At 37.3% G+C, this 17,100-nt stretch overlaps 1 protein-coding gene across 1 annotated transcript in view; it reads right to left on the bottom strand.

Annotated features, from left to right (window-relative positions):
* Nucleotides 1-17,100, bottom strand: part of LOC139994967 (protein qui-1) — a 41,665-nt gene that overhangs the window by 20,585 nt on the left and 3,980 nt on the right. The window lies entirely within an intron of this gene.

Below are 17,100 nucleotides of genomic sequence, written 5' to 3'. Positions count from 1 at the left end.
TACACCGAAAAGTCTGTGGGTACCTGTATTCTTCCAAGTACCGTGGGTCTCTAATATTGATAACAGTCATTCTATTTGATACAGACTGTCCCAAAGTGTATACACCAAGTGTATATACACGCTCCGAGCGATAAATTTAGCACTGACTGAGGTAGAAGTAAGTTCGAACTGCAAAATTCAAGAGGAGAGGCATGGAATTTTTGTAGTTAACGCTAGTGCTCAAATTGATGGTCGTGCTGATTCAGACAACGTGAGCCGATAGACCTTTGCGTCACGAGCGTAGCTGGGAGGTGCAGTATTTTGTTGAAGATAAAAAAATCGCCCTTAAGCGTGTCACGAGTACGTGGTGTGACAAATTCCTGCAGCGGAGCGTTATGATCGTGCAAAGCGTGCGTACATTATTTATTTTTTTAAACATACACGCAATAAGATTCGCGTGTTTCATTTTCAATTCATTCTACATTTCAATTTATTTTGCAAAAAAGAAAAATTCTCTGGTCTGTGAATGCGTTACGTATCAAGCGGTAGTTTCGATAAATCTTGGACGTGTGACGATGTGCCTTGTACGTATTGAACATTAGCATGATTATCACGGCATAATTGAAATGTGGACAGAAGATCTCAGTGTCAGGAGTACAAGAGATTACACGAGTGACGCTGAGATCGGAAATCCAGGTCAGATGAGACGGCGGTCTATTATACTCGAGGTGCTGATGAAAGATTGCTGGGGAATTTGGTTAACGAGCAGTTCTGGCGAACAATTATACCAGGTTAAATCGATCCGTTCTAATCAGATCCATTGATTAACGAGATTCGACGAAGAAAAAGGGAAACGAGTCGTTTCACATCCGAGTAGCTCGTTAAGACGGAAATTCCTGGTGCTTCGCAGTATTTCAAAGAACAGTAATATCTTTGTTGTTTCATCGATGCTTAATTGCACGACTGAGTTACCGCACAGATATCTGTGCGCTCCACTAATCGACAATGTAGTTTAACACGCCGACTGCCGTGTCGCCCATATTCGGGTGACAGCAAAGTTTTTGTTGGGCCCTGTCATCCATATCCGGGTGACAACAAGGTTTTTGTTGGGGCCGTGTCGCCAATATTCGGGAGACACCAAAAGTTTTTAGTGTACCGCGTCGCCCATATTCGGGTGACACCAAAATTTCTACTGGGACCGCGTCATCCATATTAGGGAGACACCAAAAGTTATTAGTGTGCCGCGCCACTTGCATTTGGGTGACGGCAAGGTTTCTGGTCGGGTCGTGTCACCCGTATTCGGGTGACGATTATTTGACTACTTGCGAAGGATCGTCGTAGGTATTTGAAAAGATACTCCACAGGAAGTAATCAAACTATTGAATTGTTATAAAAGTAATACGAGAATGGTTTATTAAGAAAATTATTTAGAATGTAAAACTTTGAAGCATTCTATACAAAGCTGAGTTTGGTTGGGACAATTTGGACAATAAGTTGTTGTTTTCTTTAAATTCTCCCGTGTCTTTGATCGGTCCGTCTGACGTCTTTTATCTGCATAATATAGTTTGCATGAGCGTCTAATGCTTCTTCCGGAATCATTTTTCCGAACAGCGATATTATGTTGACTCCGTCGAATGCAAGAATTTTTTATATTTTCAGACAACCCTAATAATTTTGCAGCTAATAATTCTCTAAATCTTGTAATATTTACATCCTTCCTTGTGACAATTTTCTGATACAAGAAAGTTTATTATTTCGTCATCAACGAACAGCTCAAACACATCATATGGATTGACATCGCCAGATAATTGTCTAATGGGCCGTCTGTCTCGGGAAAAGGAAATGACTTCTGCCGACCACTAAATTCATTCCATTCACCAAATTGAATTGTACTTTCCTCGGTATCGTCAGTTCTTCTTTCTTCCTCAATGACCAATTCTTGTAAAATCTCGTCAACAGTATCTTCGTTACATTCGGTATCACTACGATTGCACTTATCAATATCTGAGTCAGAATCAGACGATGTAATTCTATTTATTTATTTATTTATTTCTAGAAAGTCTGGTTTCTTCCTCACGCTACTATCCGAATTTGTGTAAGCCTGGTGAAAGCTTTCTTTTTCACTGCTATTTGACTCACTAAGAAATAAGTTTTCCATTTTTCTTTTCGACACTCTAACGAATTAGGGCAGAGATTTTAAGTTATCTAAAATATCGGTGGGAGTCTAGCAGAGTACGCTTGGTACGCGGCACTCGTGGCCTGAAGGAGATTTCGTTGAAAACACGCGTGGCAGTCAACGTATTATCAGCCTGCGATACGAACGAACGAGAGGAATTAATTATTAATTAGTAAACATTATTTATTTATTATTTATTGTCTGTTAACAATATTACTACGTTTACTGTAAAAAGGAGACGGCGATCTATTCCTGGAATATCGTGGAACAATTAAAATTTTAGTAGCTCGATGTTTTGTAGCGCCGTGCTTTTTTCACGTAGTTGATTAAACCAAACGTATCTATAGCAGAAACTATAAATACTCGAAAGCAATAAATGTTTTCGCAATCGGCTGCGCGAAGACTGTTAAAAACTCCAGACAATTTACACCTATACGGTACACAGTACCCATCTCTTTTCTAAAGCGAATATTCGTTTGGAGGAGACTTTCGGAATTTGAAAATTCCCATTCAAGTTGCCGAAATAAAGGAAGATAGATTAAAAGAGATACCATAAAGCAACGTTGATTAATTTTTGTCTGAGAAATTACAAAAGATGCAACACCTTATTTTAGATAAATATTAAATCCAAGAAATCTGCAATAATGAGAAAAGTATGAAGAAAGACGAAGCAACTACAAAAGGGGGCATATAAAAAGCGTGTCGACTAGTGAAAAGTGAAGAAACTGTGAAATAGAGGGTAAAGAAAACTTAGTAGAATGTGTCTTTAGTACCGTTAGCTGGACTCATTGTTCTTCTTCCCACTTCGTTCCTTTCTTCCTTCCTTTTTATTTTTTCAAGCTACATCGGAGAAAGTTTCAAAAAGCGTGAGATAGAAGTTTCGAACAATACATTTCTTTGACAACAGTTTAGCCAAGTTTCAAATACTTCGTTCATGGCTTTCTATTTATATCTTTGCAGCATTTTCATCGATTGTGTAAACGAGTAAAAAAATAACACTTTGTCGATTTATTAGCGAAGCTTGCAAGAAACGAACAAAACTTTAGTTTACATTTATTAACGCTAGTAATACCAGTCTGGTCATTTTGACCCATTAGCGAATCGATAAAAGTTACTGGTTTCGCTAATAACTACACCGCACACTTTTATGCAAATTCATATTTTTGACTGATTTAGAAAAATGATTTTAAAAAATGATTTAAAAAATCGGACCTCGGTAGAAAATTGTTCCACCTACCAGGTATTATAGACAGCACTATACTTCATATTTGATATATTTTACGTATTTCTTCGTATTCTGTGCATTTCGTGGAATTTCGCAATTTCAAATCTGCCATGAATCCATGAAAATTCACAGTCTACTAATAACTATTTGAATTTGGATATTTTACATATTTTTATATAACACATATAGCTGCACCTAATATGAAATTCAACGAGTAAGTGAGAAACTCAATCGACGACAGAATAAAATATTTCGTTAAAACGAACGGACAAGCACATTTGCATTTCAGCTTTGCTTGGAAATCTGTCGTCGAACGCAGTCGATCGTTGTATCTGAAAGGTTATAAAAGTTTTCGATAAGCGATATTTAAATAGCGAAATATTCTAGCGAAGATAAATTGAGAAATATTACATTTCCATGAATTATCGTTAAACGTGTTTGTTTCTGAGTGATCGAAAGAAACGTACCGTTAAATTTATTTCCTTCTTAATGCAATTGTAACTTGTTTGACCAATATACAGCATATCGATGATGCTGTTATTGGCAACATACAGAACTACATATATCGTGACGACAATTAATAAAAAATGTGTCCGATGTATTCGTCGTTTTCCTTGGGATCACGAAGAATGTGCTTTATGCGCATCATTCACACGTTCAACGTGTAGAAAACAAAGAAAATTAATATATTACGATAGGAAATATTTCTTTGTTATTTTTCATTTAAATAAACATAATACCATGGCCTTTTTTTATCAAAACAACTATGCATTCGTCGTAGTAAAAATAAAGATTCTTGAGATTTCTTTGCTTTCGCTATTTTTTCAGGTGCACGTTCATTACATTTTTTACCATAACCTCGAAACGTTTAATCTTTCGCATAGTCGTCTATTAACACGCACGGTGTCTACCGATTTTATCGCGTTTCAACGTTAGTCTCGTCGAAGAAAAGAAAGCATGTTGTTCTTCCTGGAAAGCTTTTAAAATCAGATGTCTCGTATCACATTCCGCGAATTGTTGCATCTTTATCGTAAACGCATGAAAATTAGCAGCCTAATCGTAAGCGTTTAAGTACTTTCGTGAGCCAGTATAAATGGTCGATTTAAAATATCGATCACCATTTAAACTCTCATATCGTTGTCACCTACTTTACCTCCCATCGAATTCCAGACCCATCTATCCCTCAATTTATCCATTATACTGTATAATTTCCCTTGAAAGTTTCCTCGATCAATCTAGCCGCGGCGCATGGAAATACGAAAGCGATGATAAAAGGTAAAAACGAGCGTATTCTCCACTAACTGTTTTTCAATAGAGACCGCATTTTCCGGCAGGTTGCTACAAATGAAATATAAATCGATCGAGCACAAGCTGGAACCACACTGAATAGCAATGTTGTGCAAGCATTTCGCTGCTAATTCACGGATCGTTCGATCGCCCTTTCATTCTCTTTTCAACGAATCACAGTATCATCGATCGAGCAGCCTTTTATTTTTGTTTCTTCATGTCAATTATTGAAAACCAGGCTGTTTTCGTCGTCAGTGGAATTTGTTACCGGATGCCAATCAACCGGCGTAGATAACGTCAATTATTCTCTCCAATCGACAAAATAATCCTATCATTTGGAAACCTACTTCTCGTTTCATTTTTTCCCTTTTATTTCAACATGAACATTTTTTTCTGCCTATTTAAATCGCATCTACTGTTTATGATCATTATCCGCATCTTTGGTACTTTAACACTTTACCGACCGCTAACGGTTCAACAGCATACGCACGTCCGATCGGTAGCTCAGGCGCAGATTCTCCCTGGCGCTAACTCTGTTTCGGTTTAGACACACCAATATCATTCTTTTCGTTCATCGCGAACGATATGTTTTTCAAATTGATATAAAACTGTGCGAGCTTACAAAGCAACACAACTGACACAACTGAGCAAGGTACCTTAGTATTAAATAACAAATTACTGCTCAAATAATGAGAAAGATTGTCGGCGACAAAAAGCAGATTAATAAACTATCGGTCGGTAAGTGTTGGCGACATAAACCGATTAATCGGATATCGATCGGTAAAGTGTTAAATTTGATTTGTTAGATTTGTTCTTGATCTTGTTTGCCTTTTTAGGCATCTCAGTGATTTCTATATTTTCCGCACTGGATAATTATACGTTCGATCGCCAGGACTGTGGCAAGTTTCGCATCTTGCTGGATCCTTTTGTTCCATTAAGTACAAGTGTGTTATTCCTATTGGAAGTCGTGTTAGAAAAGTGTTCTCGGTAGAAGAGAACAAACGATTCTGTCTTTTCTTATTTACATTTCTCATGATTTTGTCCAAGTTCGTTTCTTTTCCCTTTTTCCATATCGAGTTTCTCTCTTTTTTCTTTTGTTTACTTTTGTTACGTCTTTCACGATATCTTCGTATGCTACGACTCTACTTGTTTCACTGTTTATTTATCGACGCATGGTTTCTGCTAATTCATTGCCTCTTATCCTTAATAGGATGGTAATCGTGAAATAACAATGATACAACACGTACAATGATTCTCTATAAACCAGCCTTTCGTTCCTTCTCGCAACAAAATCAAACGCCTCTTTTAAGAATGAAGTTTGGTCACGCGAGATTAACTCGTTCGTACCTTTAGATAGATAGAAATGATTTTGTGTGAAAGCGCGTTTCTAATTTCTCTGATAAGTCAGATACGCAAAATTCGATGGATGACACGCACGTAGAGACTTGCCTGGCGATGGATAGAGTTTCGTGACTGACTGTGTATTTTTGCTCTTTTATTATGACGGCACGCACCCGCACTAAGCCGCAATTTCACTTAATTATGGTTTCATCGTGACGCACCATGCAGGACAAAGGCTTTAATTTCAAGGCACAATCGATAACGCGAGAAATTCGTTGCCAGGCTGAAGAGCGTTTTCTACATCGGATTGCAGCGGGCTTGCATATAGTGCACTTAACATCAATAAAGCTGACCTGATATTACCGAGCAGAATACTATAACAACCAGTGGAAATCTCGTGTAACATATTTAAGTTTCAATTGGAATTTTAATCAAGCACGCAAGTCATTTAACGATACGTTGCTGCAGAGAATTTATCTGACGTTTCAGAATCGAATTACATATGCTGTCGTTTGATATTTCTACGCAGACTGCAGAATTTTTAATGCAACAATTTTCACTTTCATAAATCCGAATGTAACAAACTCGAATGACCACATTGAATAGTTGGTCCGCTTGTGGAATTTTACATTTCAACATAAATGCATAAAAATTCGCAGTGTACTCGTTACAATTTAAAGCTGACTCTATTAACATACTCGTAAACACGTGGCAGATCTGCACGAAATCAGTGACCCAAATATCGTACATTTCCCCAGCGAACGCGGCAGATCAATCTACGTATTAATTTCAACAAAATTCAACGGAGAACGTGTTTCTTTCATCTCGTAGCCTGTTTCCATCAGTTACATGTCGCTTACTTTCCATATGTTATAGCCAACGTGCCATTCGCTATCCTCGTCTCCGCGGAGAGATATGAAAAGCTAAAAGCACCTTTTAAGTTTCAAATAATGATGGCATATTTTTCACTGCACTCGTTAAGTGGAAATTGCAGCGATATCTACGCTCGACGTATACACCTTCCGTGATATATGGCTGCAGCGTACAGATCTGATGATATATAGCCCAATCATATCGATAGCGTGTAGTTAAGTAAGAAACATAATCTCCTATCGTATATGAGCTATGTACACTATGATTTAAAAGTTTAGAATTATTTTAAATTTAACAGCTGAAAATTGAAAAAATAAATTTTAGTTTAAAATCTTGTTAGATAAACGTTTATACAGTTCGCTTAAACTATTTTTACAATATTTTCAGAAGCTTCTCTTACGTTGAAAATACATGTAATGCAAAGTGTTTAATGGGTTTCTGTATAACGCTTTTATCCACGTTCTGCGTTATAAAATTTTCAAAAATGTTGAAATATAGCAAGGGATATGATTTATTAATCGCTGTTGCGACGATATTACGATAAAGTGCACGAAACTTTCAACGTTGAAACGTTTGTACGTACATCGCGGAATATCCGCAGGAAATTTCCTGATAACTGTGAAGTATATGAAAAATATTTGCTGAACTTTGTGAACACGAAACGTCATTTATATGATACGCCAAGGTATATTTATCTTCCATCGTCTATGTATCCGTCTTTCACATTTTGCTTCTGAAATAAAATAGAATCCCGAGATACGCATAAGTCGTTCGATACACAACGAAAGATGTAAAGATCGAAGGAACAGGAGCAAGATTTAAGCAAAACAAAATACAGTAATATCTCGATAATTGTTGGCCACGATGTTCCTCGCAATTACCTGGTTGTCATCTCCATCGCTATAGGAGAATTGTCCCTCAAGGAACCCTAGTCTTCCCTTTGACACACCACGAAACTCGAGGACCGAGTAGTATAACTTAATACGAATTCAAGCGCTCACGAGACGATATTAATCCAATCATGAAAATATTGTATTTTCAAAACTTTGTAAATTAAGCTTTTACCAACGTCTTTGTGAGATTTTCCTGATTAAAATAACACCAAACACGATATACTTTAAATCACATTTACCTCTATATTTAATAGGCGAAAGAAAATAAGTCAGCGTCATTAACCAGTTAGTTGTTGCGACCTCGTTAAAAAGCGTGTACCTAAAATGTGTCGCTAAAAGAAAGACGAGTATATTCGTCGAAAACAGCTAACTGGTTAAATAAGCAAATATGCTTCAAATTATAGTGTTCGGTTTTATTTCAACTCATTGAAAAGCGTGTACCTAAAATGTGTCGCTAAAAGAAAGCGACAACGAGTATACTCGTTAAACACAGAGTATGCGTGGCTGCTATAATATACAGTTAAGTTGTGATGAAACGACTGTTTTATCTTCTAATTTTATTACTGACAAGACTCGTCATAACACAAAATATTGCCATTTCTTCGTGACGAGTATACTCGTCAAAAACAGCTACCTGGTTAAATAAGCAAATATGCTTCGAATTATATAGAGTTTGGTTTTATTTCAACTTATTGAAAAGCGTGTACCTAAAATGTGTCGCTAAAAGAAAGCGACGACGAGTATATTCGTCAAACACGGAGTACGCGTGACTATTATAACACAGAATTAAGTTATGATGAAACGACTGTTTTATCTTTTAATTCTATTACTGACAAGACTCGTCATAACACAAAATATTGCCATTTCTTCGTGACGAGTATACTCGTCAAAAACAGCTAACTGGTTAAATAAGCAAATATACTTCGAATTATATCGTGTTTGATTTTGCCTTAATCAGAAAAATCTCACAATTGCATTGGTAAAAGTTTCATTCAACAAAAGTTAGAAATAAAATGTCTCATCGTTGAATAAGTATTGTTTAAACGATATGTTTCTCTTCACCAAGCCGACTCTCAGACCTGTTTCTCTTTCACTCGCGCTATTCTTCTTTACGTTCGGCAAAACACCGGGCCGTATCTATACTTAGAACCAAGTCCTGTACGCGATAATTGCTGGGCGTGGATCCCGATTTTCAAGCAATTATCGAGACATTACTGTACACCTATATGAAGAAGAAGGCCGTATCGCAATTAGGGGTAAGGAGGAAGAAGAAGAAGAAAAGGGAAATAGAAGAGAGTTTTAAGGTAAGATCGGAAGGAGCCTTTTAGTTGAAACCTTTTCTTGGTTAAAAATCTACTGTACTATTAAATGTTATTGTTGGAAAACTTACATATTTCCAAGCTACGATAAATGGTTGATGTTTTCATAAAATAGTAACAGAAATGGTAATAATACTTTATCATATATCAGACTTTACGTCTATCAGAAGGAAGTTCCTTGGCTTTAAAACATACATTGCATATAGTATACAGTAATAATATACAGTATAATACAGTATATAGAGAATAATATACAATAATAATGTGATATGCATAAACATAAACTATAATACTTGTAATATAGTACAGTGGCTATTTCTTAATCATATCATATTATACTCATTATTATATTACTTGACTTGAGTATACTAATTATTCTAGTAATAAAATTTCTTTTCTCATCTTTAAAATACGCGATACGATATTTAAATCATCGTCTTTTGTACGAATAATAAATACAGAGATAGAGCTTAAATATTAATGCGAGTAACTGTGTAAGACAACAAGAAAAGGGATTCTAAAGAGACCAAACTTAACCCATCTACAACGTCCGTATAATCACTGTTTTCACGATACTCGCAAGAAACTTAATATTCCTTAATTATCGATGATATCCAGGCTGACATAAGCGTTTTCCCCGGGGGTGCATTGGACGAAACAGGTCGTCGCAAGGGCGAACACTTCACGTCAGCAACAAGAACCCCTCGAACATTGCGGAACATCCGTTGAACCGGGTTCTTTGGAACATTTCACGGGACTTGAAATCCATTAAAATTGAGCAGGATAAAACTGAACCTGATTGAAATGTCTATGGAAGCCGAACCGTGAAAGGATACGGGCTCTTCTGCTTTCAGAGACTACCGAATCGATGAAAATGGATCGAGAACCGAGGCGAAGTATAGAAGCATCTTAAAATTGCTTGAAACGAATTTCATCCGAGAGCTGAGCTATTTGCGGAGAAAACGCTGAGTTTAGAATGAAGTTTACAGATTCTTTGTAGTGTACAAGTTATCTTTATGTTGCTATATAGAGAGATATTTTCATGTTCTCAATTTATAATACATTACAGATTATGTCTCTTTTTTTTGTGATACTAATGTATTATTATTTATATTATCAGTATTAGCATATAAGTATTAACTTTATAGTCTAATAAAATTACGAATTCCAGTCAAAAATACGTACATAATCTTTCGCTTTCTAAAATACTTAAGCACATGGTAAGAGATTTATGAAACATATTTCAGAAGTGCTTTTTCAATAATTACGCCGTACGTGATAAATTTAGAAACACGGGTTACGCGACTCCACGTTACAATCCGGACTCCAATACCTTGTCGTTTTCCTAATTTTCAATTACCGAGGGATCGTATTCATTTTACAAGCGGCAACTCAGAAATATGGAATATACAAGTTCGTTCTATGTTTCTCCTTCAGCTATTCCAGCAGACTAAGTCTCACACAGTAATTTCAGTTGCTGGTCATTGAAATAGAACCGCTGTTTATTAATTCCAGAAATACCTACAATTTAATTTAATTACCGTGAGATATACATATATAATTGAAATTAATTCAGAAATTAATTAGTTCATCTTAAATCGTTTCCAATTTGCTCCCCATACGCTGCTGTACTGCACTACTCAGATTTTATGTCTTTTCTGTATTGCTGTCAGCAATTGCGATGAAACAAAATCTCTGCGTCGGTGAAAATTCGCTATTATTCCAAGGTAGATGTTCTCTCACACATTTTATTATAAACGAAAGTATTCTAGAATATAAAAAGATATAATTTTTGTCAGGAATTTGAGATTCTAGACCGTCCAAGGGCTGAGCTCATCTCGTAGAAGCATTCCTCGAATATTCCATCATCCTTGGTCGAATAATAAAAATACACTGCAGACGTAGGTTCAGATCAAAGATTGACAAATCACTGACAGATTCTATATGGCAATATTAGGTCAGCAAGTAAGTTCGTGCCACGTTGCGTTTACACGTTTCGTGTCTAACGAACATAGAACGATGAAAGGGTGTTCCAATATCTGTGTTAATATCTGTGTCGTTTACAGAAATGTTTTGTCGTTTCGTATTTGCGTAAAGTAGTTTATGATCCCTTAAAATCACAGTCTCAACGCTGTTGTAGGTTTTCATTTCACCTGTGTACCTTTTATTACAAATACTCTTGGCTGATGAAAGTTTATTGGAATAGCTAAGATCTACGCAGAATAGTCTTTGGTTATTTTTAACTGACAATCCGCTAAAACGTAGAACTCTCCACTGAGAAAATTTCGTTAAAATGAGAAAACACTTCTGCGTGAACTTCGTCTGATCTTCAAAACCGTTCCAATTAGAAAAGGATTTTTGTGTTTCTGTGGGTCCACGGTGATGGAACGCTTGAAATGTTTTCAGAAATATTCCTCCTATTGGCGACAGCGAGCTTCAAAGCACTTTAACTCTGTTGAAGAATTTAAAGAACGAATCTTTTTCATCAGTTAACTGCAACGATGGTATGCAATTAGCGCGATGTCTTTACGAGAACATCGTTCCCATGAGATAAGTTCCGCCGGTGGAAATGTTTCGGTGACGGGGGAACTCTAACGAGGAGAAGATTTTTCAGCTTGGAAACTCGAGAGGAAAATAAAGTTGTACAATTTTATATCGCTACTTTTTAAGTTACATCGATACTTAATGCAAATATCTGGAAACTAATTCCGAAGAAACGTTTTCTATTGAAGGAAAAAAAATGGTAACAACGATGATGTGTTTGCAACGAGCGAATAAACGAAACAGAAGATTATAGAAAGCCATCCATTTAAAACGAGGATAATCTGGTTTTTAATTTTAACGATTTAACGCAAGGTAGATACATAAAAAGGCAACGAAGTATTTATTAATTGAAGCACGAAAAACGTTTCGTTTAACAATAAGAAGATAATCTGATTTGGGCGGTTTAACTAAATTTACAAAAAGACAAGCAAGTTTGAAAAACCTCTCGTTTAATCATAAGAGTATAATCTGTTTTTAACGAGAAATAAATCAACGAAGAAAAATCATCGAAATATTTGCCAAGTGGAATATGTTAAAAATCTGTTATAGGGTCGGACGATATCGTTAGGAAGAAATTGTTCGCGTGTTTTCAAGCTACGATAAATGGTTCGTATAATCGTAGACCAAGAGCGACACGTTGGTGTCCCCATGTTAATAAGAGCCGCTGTATCTCGAGTGGAACGATTTTATCGTTCTCCTTTACAAAATACTCTTCTAGAAGCGCAACGAAGAGAAAGTAGCGCACAGAATGGAATAATAAAAGCTACAAGCATTTTTCTTGCCGGCTGTATTTATAGTTGCAACAACTGCAACTAATTCAACACATGCAAGCTGCAAGTGAACCTCTGAACTTTTGACCCGACAAACCAGAAACCAATATGCACATATAGTACGTATATACGACGTGTAGCGCGTATACAGGAGACTCGTGCGAGGTAACAAGTCCGCATAAACCGATCCGAGGCGAAACCACTAGATTCTAATTATTGCTTTCGAATAAATAAATGAACGACCATTCCGCCATGGAAACGCGCGTAGGACGAAAGAATTACGTAATTGGAGCATCGACCAAATTTTTATCCGATATCAAGGGAACACGATTGCAAACGTGGCGCAAGTGATTTTAAACTGTAGGACCACTGCACTGAAGAGTTTCCAATCCTTTCCGATATGTTCGTGCTTTATTGAAAGAAAGCACAAGTAGGAGAGCAGCTTTGGAGCGTTGAAGCCTGGCCATCGTGATTATCAGATTGTCCGTAAAGTGTCTTCCTTTTACAGACGCGTCTTTATACAAACATGAAACCTAATCTGTCGAACGTTGTGATCTTTATTTTGATGAAACAAAATGACAGATCATACGTAATTCGATAAAATAATATAAAAGAAAGGAAACTTTTCGGACGACCTAATGTTATACGTACAAAGAGATTTTGAAGTACAGGGTGTCTCGGCTAGATGAGTTCAGTTAAATATCTGCCTTGTTTACGATCGTATGAAACAATTAGTCGGGACTCATTAAGCCGAGACGCTCTGTATAACAAACGATTGTTTATATTTTATTGATTCTTTAGTCGGAATCGACAAATACGCTAGAGTTACTTATGTGTTTTATAATTACTTATATGATTTATGGAATTCTGCTTAATTTCATCCACCGAAATTTCTGCGAAATCCACCGAACAGTGGTAATTTATTCTTTAGGGAAATTTCAGGCAAATTTATTGCATGAAAAGAAAAGGACATTATTTCACATTTCCTTCCAACAAATAACAATCTCAGACCTCAAACAATAAAACTCTGTCCCCATTGAACAACTTGGTCGAGTCTTACAACTCCTAGAGAAGTAACTTTCAGCGGACGTGGAAGCTTCTGAAATCGAAAATCGAAAGAAGAACACGCCACTCTGGCCGCCTTTTCGTTCCGTCCGATCTCACGAACGCTTCTCGTTTCCGCCAAATTCCATTTTCCCCTTTGCTCGCCTCGAAACCGGATCGTGCACGTTTTCAAACACTGGCAACACGTTTCTCTGACGTTGCCACGCTGAATAGAACCATTTCTCACGTATTTCCCCGATACGTGTATATACGTATTGAAATGGTCGCAAGCTGCTCAGCTTTCTTATCAAACATTCAATAGGGAAGCTACATAGGACCAAAGCGGGAGAACCCGCACGAATTCCACCTTACTAGACGCTACCACGAATAAAGATAAAATCTTTTTCTCGTAGAAAAGTTGTTCCTCGTTGCTGCTCTCTCTCTCTCGCTGAAAAATTTACAGATATCTGGCAGAAAAGTTCGAAATGTATGTCGTAGTATGATTGATAACAATTAGGATAACAGTTAACAGTGTTGCAGTATACCTGATGACGGAGGATGATGGAGAGACGTAAAATCTGTGTCCCTTGAGGCGCCTAAAATTCTAATAAGGCGTCATTCTAAAAATCCTGTGGTATAAAAATACCATATTTTTATTATTATCCTGTTACGAATTGCCAGCAATCTTGGAAAATGGAAAGACGTGGCCAGAAGGCAGACATTGTAGAAACTCATAATTTCGTCGAAGTCTGGTATTCGTTACGATACAGGCGAATTTATGTCCGATAATAAACAATTATTACTTCCTCCATAAGTATAAAATACATTCGTGCTACACGTATATCAGGTCTGTAAGTATGAAACCGGAATTTGCCTATAGATGGCCCTAGCTGATAATGTAGTTATCACTAAACTGCGTCATTGATGCTAAAAGTCTTTGTTGACATCTCACAAACATTTTCGACTCAGAACAATATAAGTTTCATACAACAGCATAGTTTGTAATAGAGTTGAACATGTCGAATTTTATGCCTGGAAACTACGATTTGCGGACAGCGTTGATTTTCTGTTACCATTTGAAGAAAACTGCTGCAGAATCGCATCGAATGTTTGTCGAAGCTTACAGTGAGCATGCTCTTGGTAAATCACAGTGCTTTGAGTGGTTTAAAAATTCAGAAGTGGCAATTTTGACGCGAGGAACGAAGAACGTGGAAGACCACCGAAAAAGTTTCAGGACAGAGAATTGCAAGCATCGTTGGATGGGGATGACGCTCAAACGCAACAACTCGCTGATCAATTAAACGTGACACGAGAAGCCGTCTCCATACGTTTGAAAGCCATGGGAAAGATCCAGAAGGTGGGAAAATGGGTTCCACATGAACCGAATGAAAAACAGTAGGAAAACCGAAAAACCACTTGCGAAATGCTGCTCGCCAGATACAAAAGAAAGTTATTTCTCCACCGAATTGTGACTGGCGATGAAAAGTGGATATATTTTGAGAATCCTAAGCGTAAAAGATCATGGGTAGCTCCAGGCGAACCACCGATATCGACTACAAGACCAAATCGTTATGGACGGAAGACAATGCTCTGTGTTTGGTGGGATCAGAAGGGTATGATCTATTATGAGCTGTTAAAACGTGGCGAAACCGTTAATACTGAGCGCTACCGACAACAAATGATCGATTTGAATCAAGCTTTGCGTGAAAAACGACCAGAATATCAAAAAAGGCAACACAAAGTAATTTTGCTTCATGATAATGCACCATCATCACATACAGCAAAACCTGTCAAGGAAACGATTGAAGCGTTCAGTTGGGAAATACTTTCGCACGCGGCTTACTCGCCAGACTTGGCTCCGTCCGATTACTATTTATTTGCATCGATGGGACACGCACTTTCTGACCAGCACTTCACTTCTTACGAAAATGTACGAAAATGGCTCGATGACTGGTTTGCCTCAAAAGAGCGACAGTTTTTTTGGCGTGGCATCCACCGATTGCCAGACAGATGGGAAAAATGTATAGCTAGCGATGGGCAATACTTCGAATAAAATATTTTTAATCCAAAATTTCCAAAAATTCCGGTTTCATATTTAAATACCTGGTATAAAGTCCGCCGCTATAAGATATTTAAAACGTGAACAAATATACATACGTGTGTTACTCGATGACACCTCATTAATAAATCGTACTCATCGTGTACCTTTTCGTATCGTATATCATCCATAGACCAATTAAATCGATCGTATTAACCGTATCGTGTTACTGAGAATAGTGTTGTCGGACAACCATACTAATTACTTACACGCTACTTTTATGCCCGTAATCCAAATTTGACCTTGAACATCGCAGTCAAAAATGTCCAATTTACTCGCGTAATCGAGGAAACAAACGTTCGCCGTTACATGCGTAAAGCTAAGTTCAATTCCCGTCAGGCTGACAAGCGTTCTATTCGATCAAATGGAGCGTTTACGATGTACTGGCAAATTCTCACGAGTTTGGACATTTTTCACCGGGTACCGCGTATACGCACGTGATCGTTTGGAAAAAAGGGTTCCTAAATCTTAAAGTATGGCTCCTCTCCTATCCGCTTCCGATTTCTGATTTCCTGTAAATCACAACGGCTCGGGACAAAGGCACGAAAATCACGCGAGAACACTGCGCCAACGTTTTCTAAACTCTAAACAATTTTCAACCGTGACGGATGCACGCACGAAACTGTGAAACGAAACATGCTAAAATTGTCCTATACCGTTTTCACAGTTCTCGTCACGAGTTTCTACTAACTGTAACGCGATACTGCTATCGAATTTGCATTGTCTTTTATTCCGAATGATCGTAAACCAAGAGACCTTACTTGGAACGATTTAACAAAGAAAAGGAAAATCATCTATTTGCAGAGAGCCTCGTGTCGATCGAGCGGCAACTTGATTCCGTATCACCGTGTGTTCTCATAATTTCAAAGAATTATTCTGCAAGTTATTCCTCAAACTTAATAATCTAGCAAGTACCTCGATACTTTTGTACTCAGAGGGTAAGAAAACGTATTGATATATACGATAAAGAAATATGGGGTTCCATTAAAAAATATACCGGTGACTCTAAAATCGTCATGGAGAAATGACCCTGAAAAAGAAATTCTTCCCACCGATACATGTACCACTCGAAATGGTTTAACTTTGTCCTGAGCAGTTTTTTCATACGATAATATCCATAATTGTCTGCGACATTTTTTTTTACAATATTCAAGCTTTTTAAGTAACCTCTTGCAATGTATTAAAGTTTGAACAATAGAGAGGAAGAAGAACGGTATCGATATCGTGCAAACTGCTCGCTATTACTAAATGTTCTTTTCATTAATCCGTACCATCTTCCCTCTAACTAATGTATTGTTCGCGAAGTATACAGTAGATACATAGAACTATTGTTAAAGGGAAGCACGATGCAGCGTGAACGTCTAGAACGAACGTCTAGAACGTGATAAATGTCTTTTCAGTTTTCGAGCTTGAGGAAAAGCACTTCACCGCTTCATTACCTCAGCTAACGCCGCCCTCGTTCTTAGAGCTGTCTTAAGACGGAACAGTTTGAAACGAGTTTATGACACGTCGATTTTACTGTCAACGAAAGTTGGACGGCTGGATTACGGG

Source organism: Bombus fervidus, chromosome 15, assembly GCF_041682495.2.
Source record: "Bombus fervidus isolate BK054 chromosome 15, iyBomFerv1, whole genome shotgun sequence".
In the NCBI taxonomy this organism is placed as follows: Eukaryota; Metazoa; Arthropoda; class Insecta; order Hymenoptera; family Apidae; genus Bombus; species Bombus fervidus.
This window is presented reverse-complemented; position numbering and strand designations above follow the sequence as displayed.